Consider the following 8,375-nt stretch of genomic DNA (forward strand, 5'->3'; position numbering starts at 1 on the left):
CCTCCTCCTCCTCCTCCAACTCCTTCTCCTCCAACTCCTCCTCCTCCTGCTCCTCCTCCTCCTCCTCCTCCTCCAACTCCTTCTCCTCCAACTCCTCCTCCTCCTCCTCCTCCAACTCCTTCTCCTCCTCCTCCTCCTCCTCCTCCTCCTCCAACTCCTTCTCCTGCTCCTCCTCCTCCTCCTCCTCCTCCTCCTCCAACTCCTTCTCCTCCAACTCCTCCTCCTCCTCCTCCTCCAACTCCTCCTCCTCCTCCTCCTCCTCCTCCTCCTCCTCCTCCTCCTCCAGCCCAAGCTTTAGCGAGGAGCTTAAGCACGCAGACGTAGCACCCACCTTAAGTGCCCTCATTTTCCGAGGAGGTGAGTGGAAATGAGCGTCATTATGAGGCAGCATCATAGCCATCTTCACGGTCCATTGCCAATTTGCAAGTGTTAGCTCAGCCCCCTCGAGGACGAGGTGGAGAGAGATGGAGAGGGAGAGAGAGAGAGAGAGAGAGAGAGAGAGAGAGAGAGAGAGGTGCCTGGCATCTGGTATCGCTCCCTCATACCTCATACCTCTGTTGGTTTACTTCGAGTACATTGTTTACAGTGTAAAAAAAAGGTGAAAAAAAGACCTGTAAATTGGTTAAAGACCTCATGTTGTCCACGTAGAATAAGTCATTTTAGCGTTGCATTTCAATCCTCAATGCCGAAGGTGTGCGCATGCGCAGTACAGACCATTGAAATACAGACGGTAATTTCTGCCTTCGAACTTGCACTGCCCACAAGAGGTAATGTCCAATGGATGATGCATGACATACGACATCAAATACGACTAATAACAGGGTATAGATTGGAAGGTGATTGGTTGGAAAATCTTATTTGATAGTTGGTCATTTGAACCCCTATCTGTATCGACTCCTATATCCATGTAATTTCCCCTGCCTTACGGAGAGGCATTTAGTTAGTAGATCCTACGTCAATGGATTCGGCTTTTCAGAGCGAGTTGAATAATTAATTTGTGATCCACGATTCATCTCTTCATCTCTTCACTTAATAATGATATGCTAAAGCAAACGAATTTAGATAGACTTTCTCAATATTCTGGTGTGTGTATACATATATATATAAAGGAGAGATCTCAGTGTCATTGGAATTTATATTAGTATAAACATCACATCTGTTATGTACTCTCCTAAGCTGTACTGTTACTTGGTTCTGGAGACGTTTATTACGACTTGGTGACTGCCCCGGAGTTAATTCTGTTAGACAGTGACTGTACCGGACTTATCTCTGTTAGACAGTGACTGTCAAGTACTTGGGACTGTTTGCCAGCGACTGTAATGGACTTGCGACAGTTCGACTCTGACTGTGGCACTGTGTAGCGTACGTGCGTCTGTCAGACTGTGTTGAGACTGGCCCCATGATGATATTCACGACCAGATATGAGAGCATCCCCTTTAAGTGTATAACGAACGTAGGATAATGGTTATTATAGACCGCTAATGTCTTTATTTCTTTCGCTCCTTCAGTTAGAGGTCATATAAGCATCTCTTATTACACGATGGTCGTCGTTATCATCATCCGTCTGTTTTGCCTTGTGATACTTCAAATGTCTGTTTTCTTTAAGTGTTTTTAATCTGCCTTAAGGCCAGGTCACCTCGCTTGGACCCTTATTGGGGGCTTATGTGGTCTGTGTGTTTATATGACTCTTGAAGTCATTCGATGAAACTGCAGAGACGAGTTCAGCCAGTGTTGGCCACGGATGGTCTCTATGTTGCCTTCCCTTTTTTGACCATTTCCCCCCCCATCCCCCCAACCCCCCAACCCCCCGCCCCATCCCCCCATCCCCCGCGCCCCATCCTCTTTTTGACCATTTTCTCTTCCTGCCTTGGTGACCCCCCAAACCTCAATTGATTCGAGATATGGCTGGCTCTCTTCTGTTGTGATAATGATTTCAATTCTTTATCACATTTCAGTCCCCTTCCCTTCCCTCCTCCCTGTGTCTAAGCTGAACTACTACGAAATGGAATTTTGGGCCGGGGGAAGGTCCATGGATGGTCTCCATTTTCATGACGTAACCGATACACGTTGGCCAAAGTAAATTCAAGATGGCCGCCATTGGCGAAAAATTGAGATTTTTTTTGCAAAATGTCGTTTTTTTTTTTTTTTTTCGTTCTTATGGACGGAACTGCTTCACATTTTACCTGCAGCTAAAGATTTATGAAGTGTCTCATATACTATGAATTCCTCCTACAGATGCACACATATGTCTCTTTTTCTTTTTTTTTTTGCCAAATTTTATTACTTGAGCAAACGAGAACTTTTTATTTTAGTTTTTTTGTAAAAGATTTGCTTCAAAACCTTGATAAAACCAGTGAGACGATTTAGTACAAACTTACCAGAGTTATTTTTTTTGTGTTGTATTTTGGAATTGAGTTGTCTGGCGTCATCCAAGATGGCCGATGTTCCTGGTTGTACAAATTTCATCAACTTGACTCCAAAAAATTATTTAAGGCACAGTTGCCTCAAAATTGACCCATAGGAACGTGATTTTTAATCAAAAATTTTCGAGTTTTTTTAATTTTCTCTGAAATGTGTTAGTCAAGTTGACCCCAAAATCATTGAAGACACAGTTGCCTCAAAATTGAAACACAGGAACGTGATTTTTAATCAAAAATTTTCGACAATTTTTTTCCTAATTTTTTCTGAAATGTATCATTTCTACTGATGTTCTCACATAAATTTGCCATGTTTCACCAAGTGTTACATATTGATTTGGTAGATTTAAAAGCCCGTGTGAGTCACTTAGTTGTAAGATCTTGAAATTTCCACCATAACGAGTTTCTCAGAAGCTTCAGCTGACGCAAAGAGGATGATAACTACATGGCCGCTGCACGCAAAACTTCATCCAATCAGCGTAAGCATTTAATTTTGATATCAACGTGGAAAAAAAAGGTGACCACGTTCAATAAAGGACTTTATAAGACACTTTTTACGAATAGAAGCGTTATTACACTTATGATAGACATAAGTATTACTTCTAAGTATATAGGCTTTTCTCGTGTTTCATAGTGGCATTTTGGCGGCTCTTTGGAATAATTAGATGAACCGATGGCGGCAACACCGCTAATTCCGAGAGGAGCAACTTCTTCACGTCTCCTTTCTCCTGGAGAGAAATCCAAGTGGGAAAGGAAACCTTCTTCCAACGAGTGTATAATGGTCATCTTGGAGGGGGGGGAGGTCGTTGTATTTCACGGCGGCTGGGAGGTGGGGAGGGAACAACCCCCATCGGTGTTGCATAACTGCAACACTTGGCAACTCCTTCGTTGTCGGCCAGTGTTACCAACACCTCGGAGAGAATTATCCCCCTTTCCTCAAGTATTGTGTCATCATGCATTGGAGTGCACGGGGGGGTTTTGTGTGCGCTTCTCTCTCTCTCCCTCTCTCTCATGTCGTCAGTGTTCTTAATAGCATCGTTAGATGTATCAGTAACTTGTATTTGTACACAGTTTTATCGCTCTATATTCGCTCCGCGTACGTTTGAGTTATGTTTAACCTTGCCATTACCAGTAATGTGACAATTAGGGGGTTTAGCTGGCAACACTGTATGTCGGTGGTAGCGTCATTGTTATTATATTGTTATTGTTATTATTATTGTTATTATTGTTATTATTGTTATTATTATTGTTATTATTGTTATTATTATTGTTATTATTATTATTATTATTGTTATTATTGTTATTATTGTTATTATTATTATTATTATTATTATTATTATTGTTATTATTATTATTGTTATCATTATTATTATTGTTATTGTTATTATTGTTATTATTGTTATTATTATTGCTATTATTGTTATTATTATTATTATTGTTATTATTGTTATTATTGTTATTATTATTATTATTATTATTATTATTATTATTATTATTATTATTATTATCGTTATTGTTGTTATTGCTATTATTATTATTGATTATAAAAATTATTATTATTACTATTGACAATTATTATTATTATTATTATTATTATTATTTATCATTATCATCCAATATTTCACAGATAGTTATTGTTATCGGACACTAACGCTGAGGCTTAAAGAAAACGACACTCACTCTTGTAGTATTGCGCTGCCGTAACGAAGTACGTGTGTTGCTACGTGTGTTGCTGTGTGTGTTGCTACGTGTGTTGCTGTGTGTGTTGCTACGTGTGTTGCTGTGTGTGTTGCTGTGTGTGTTGATGTGTGTGTTGCTGCGTGTGTTGCTGCGTGTGTTGCTACGTGTGTTGATGTGTGTGTTGCTGCGTGTGTTGCTGCGTGTGTTGCTACGTGTGTTGCTGCGTGTGTTGCTGCGTGTGTTGATGTGTGTGTTGCTGCGTGTGTTGCTGCGTGTGTTGCTGTGTGTGTTGCTGCGTGTGTTGCTGCGTGTGTTGATGTGTGTGTTGCTACGTGTGTTGCTGTGTGTGTTGCTGTGTGTGTTGCTGCGTGTGTTGCTGCGTGTGTTGATGTGTGTGTTGCTACGTGTGTTGCTACGTGTGTTGCTGCATGTGTTGCTACGTGTGTTGCTGTGTGTGTTGCTGCGTGTGTTGCTGCGTGTGTTGCTACGTGTGTTGATGCGTGTGTTGCTGCGTGTGTTGCTACGTGTGTTGATGTGTGTGTTGCTACGTGTGTTGCTGCGTGTGTTGCTGTGTGTGTTGCTACGTGTGTTGCTGTGTGTGTTGCTGCGTGTGTTGCTGCGTGTGTTGCTGTGTGTGTTGCTGCGTGTGTTGCTGCGTGTGTTGATGTGTGTGTTGCTACGTGTGTTGCTGTGTGTGTTGCTGCGTGTGTTGATGTGTGTGTTGCTGCGTGTGTTGCTGCGTGTGTTGCTACGTGTGTTGCTGCGTGTGTTGCTGCGTGTGTTGATGTGTGTGTTGCTGCGTGTGTTGCTGCGTGTGTTGCTGTGTGTGTTGCTGCGTGTGTTGCTGCGTGTGTTGCTACGTGTGTTGCTGTGTGTGTTGCTGTGTGTGTTGCTGTGTGTGTTGCTGCGTGTGTTGCTGCGTGTGTTGATGTGTGTGTTGCTACGTGTGTTGCTGCGTGTGTTGCTGTGTGTGTTGCTGCGTGTGTTGCTGCGTGTGTTGCTGCGTGTGTTGATGTGTGTGTTGCTGCGTGTGTTGATGTGTGTGTTGCTGCGTGTGTTGATGTGTGTGTTGCTGCGTGTGTTGATGTGTGTGTTGCTGTGTGTGTTGCTACGTGTGTTGCTACGTGTGTTGCTACGTGTGTTGCTGTGTGTGTTGCTGCGTGTGTTGCTACGTGTGTTGCTGCGTGTGTTGCTGTGTGTGTTGCTACGTGTGTTGCTGCGTGTGTTGCTACGTGTGTTGATGTGTGTGTTGCTGCGTGTGTTGCTACGTGTGTTGCTACGTGTGTTGATGTGTGTGTTGCTACGTGTGTTGATGTGTGTGTTGCTACGTGTGTTGCTGCGTGTGTTGATGTGTGTGTTGCTGCGTGTGTTGATGTGTGTGTTGCTGCGTGTGTTGCTGCGTGTGTTGCTACGTGTGTTGCTGCGTGTGTTGCTGCGTGTGTTGATGTGTGTGTTGCTGCGTGTGTTGCTGTGTGTGTTGCTGTGTGTGTTGCTACGTGTGTTGCTGCGTGTGTTGCTGCTTGTGTTGCTGCGTGTGTTGATGTGTGTGTTGCTACGTGTGTTGCTGCGTGTGTTGCTGTGTGTGTGCCTTCATTGTGTTGCTCGCTGCTGCTGGTGTTGGCGGAGGATGGGAGCCGTTATTGTGTTGCGGGGGTGCCCCATCCCCGTGTTATGACCCCATCATCCCCCATCCCCGTGTGTCACCAAAATGGTGTGGTCGTTGAAGGGGGGGGGAGGCTGGGGGGGGTGGTTGTTAAGTGGTACGAGGTGATGGTGGTTGGCCAGCAAATGAGGCGGTGGCAATGACCTCCTCCAGCACAGCGAACAGGGAAGCAGGAGACAGAGAGTAGTGAAGGTAGATAAAGAGTAGGGAAGGTAGATAAAGAGTAGGGAAGGTAGATAAAGAGTAGGGAAGGTAGATAGTGAGTAGTGAAGGTAGATAGAGAGTAGGGAAGGTAGATAGTGAGTAGGGAAGGTAGATAGAGAGTAGGGAAGGTAGATAGAGAGTAGTGAAGGTAGATAAAGAGTAGGGAAGGTAGATAGAGAGTAGGGAAGGTAAATACAGAGCAGGGAAGGTAGATACAGAGTAGGAAAGATAGATACAGAGTAGGGAAGGTAGATACAGAGTAGGGAAAGTAGATACAGAGTAGGGAAGGTAGATACAGAGTAAGGAAGGTAGATAGAGATTAGGGAAGGTAGATAGAGATTAGTGACGGTAGATAGAGTAGGGAAGGTAGACAGAGAGTAGGGAAGGTAGATAGAGAGTAGGGAAGGTAGCTAGAGAGTATGACGGTAGATAGTGTTGGGAAGGTAGATAGAGAGTAGGAAAGGTAGATAGAGAGTAGGGAAGGTAGATAGAGAGTAGTGACGGTAGATGCAGAGTAGGGAAGGTAGATAGAAAGTAGGGAAGGTAGATACAGAGTAAGGAAAGGTAGAGACAGAGAATAGTGAAAGTAGAGACAGAGTAGTAAAGGTAGAGACAGATTAGGGAAGGTAGATTGAGAGTAGGGAAGGTAGATACAGAGTAGGGAAGGTAGATACATAATAGGGAAGGTAATCGTAAGTGATATTGACGTGGTGGAGGGGGAAATATCGAGCAGGTAAAGAATATTCCTCAAACACTTATGTATAGACTTCTTATTGATGCTGGTGACCTGTGGTTGATGCTGTTGACCTGTGGTTGATGCTGGTGACCTGTGGTTGATGCTGGTGACCTGTGGTTGATGCTGGTGACCTGTGGTTGATGCTGGTGACCTGTGGTTGATGCTGTTGACCTGTGGTTGATGCTGGTGACCTGTGGTTGATGCCGGTGACCTGTGGTTGATGCTGGTGACCTGTGGTTGATGCTGCTGACCTGTGGTTGATGCTGGTGACCTGTGGTTGATGCTGCTGACCTGTGGTTGATGCTGGTGACCTGTGGTTGATGCTGTTGACCTGTGGTTGATGCTGGTGACCTGTGGTTGATGCCGGTGACCTGTGGTTGATGCTGGTGACCTGTGGTTGATGCTGTTGACCTGTGGTTGATGCTGGTGACCTGTGGTTGATGCCGGTGACCTGTGGTTGATGCTGGTGACCTGTGGTTGATGCTGCTGACCTGTGGTTGATGCCGGTGACCTGTGGTTGATGCTGGTGACCTGTGGTTGATGCTGGTGACCTGTGGTTGATGCTGCTGACCTGTGGTTGATGCTGGTGACCTGTGGTTGATGCTGGTGACCTGTGGTTGATGCTGGTGACCTGTGGTTGATGCTGGTGACCTGTGGTTGATGCTAGTGACCTGTGGTTGATGCTGGTGACCTGTGGTTGATGCTGGTGACCTGTGGTTGATGCTGGTGACCTGTGGTTGATGCTGGTGACCTGTGGTTGATGCCGGTGACCTGTGGTTGATGCTGGTGACCTGTGGTTGATGCTGGTGACCTGTGGTTGATGCTGGTGACCTGTGGTTGATGCTGTTGACCTGTGGTTGATGCTGGTGACCTGTGGTTGATGCTGCTGACCTGTGGTTGATGCTGGTGACCTGTGGTTGATGCTGTTGACCTGTGGTTGATGCTGGTGACCTGTGGTTGATGCCGGTGACCTGTGGTTGATGCTGGTGACCTGTGGTTGATGCTGTTGACCTGTGGTTGATGCTGGTGACCTGTGGTTGATGCCGGTGACCTGTGGTTGATGCTGGTGACCTGTGGTTGATGCTGCTGACCTGTGGTTGATGCCGGTGACCTGTGGTTGATGCTGGTGACCTGTGGTTGATGCTGGTGACCTGTGGTTGATGCTGCTGACCTGTGGTTGATGCTGGTGACCTGTGGTTGATGCTGGTGACCTGTGGTTGATGCTGGTGACCTGTGGTTGATGCTGGTGACCTGTGGTTGATGCTGCTGACCTGTGGTTGATGCTGGTGACCTGTGGTTGATGCCGGTGACCTGTGGTTGATGCCGGTGACCTGTGGTTGATGCTGGTGACCTGTGGTTGATGCTGCTGACCTGTGGTTGATGCTGCTGACCTGTGGTTGATGCTGCTGACCTGTGGTTGATGCTGGTGACCTGTGGTTGATGCTGGTGACCTGTGGTTGATGCTGCTGACCTGTGGTTGATGCTGCTGACCTGTGGTTGATGCTGTTGACCTGTGGTTGATGCTGGTGACCTGTGATTGATGCTGCTGACCTGTGGTTGATGCTGCTGACCTGTGGTTGATGCTGGTGACCTGTGGTTGATGCTGGTGACCTGTGGTTGATGCTGGTGACCTGTGGTTGATGTTGGTGACCTGTGGTTGATGCTGGTGACCTGT

This window comes from Panulirus ornatus, chromosome 12 (assembly GCF_036320965.1).
Source record: "Panulirus ornatus isolate Po-2019 chromosome 12, ASM3632096v1, whole genome shotgun sequence".
Taxonomy (NCBI): domain Eukaryota; kingdom Metazoa; phylum Arthropoda; class Malacostraca; order Decapoda; family Palinuridae; genus Panulirus; species Panulirus ornatus.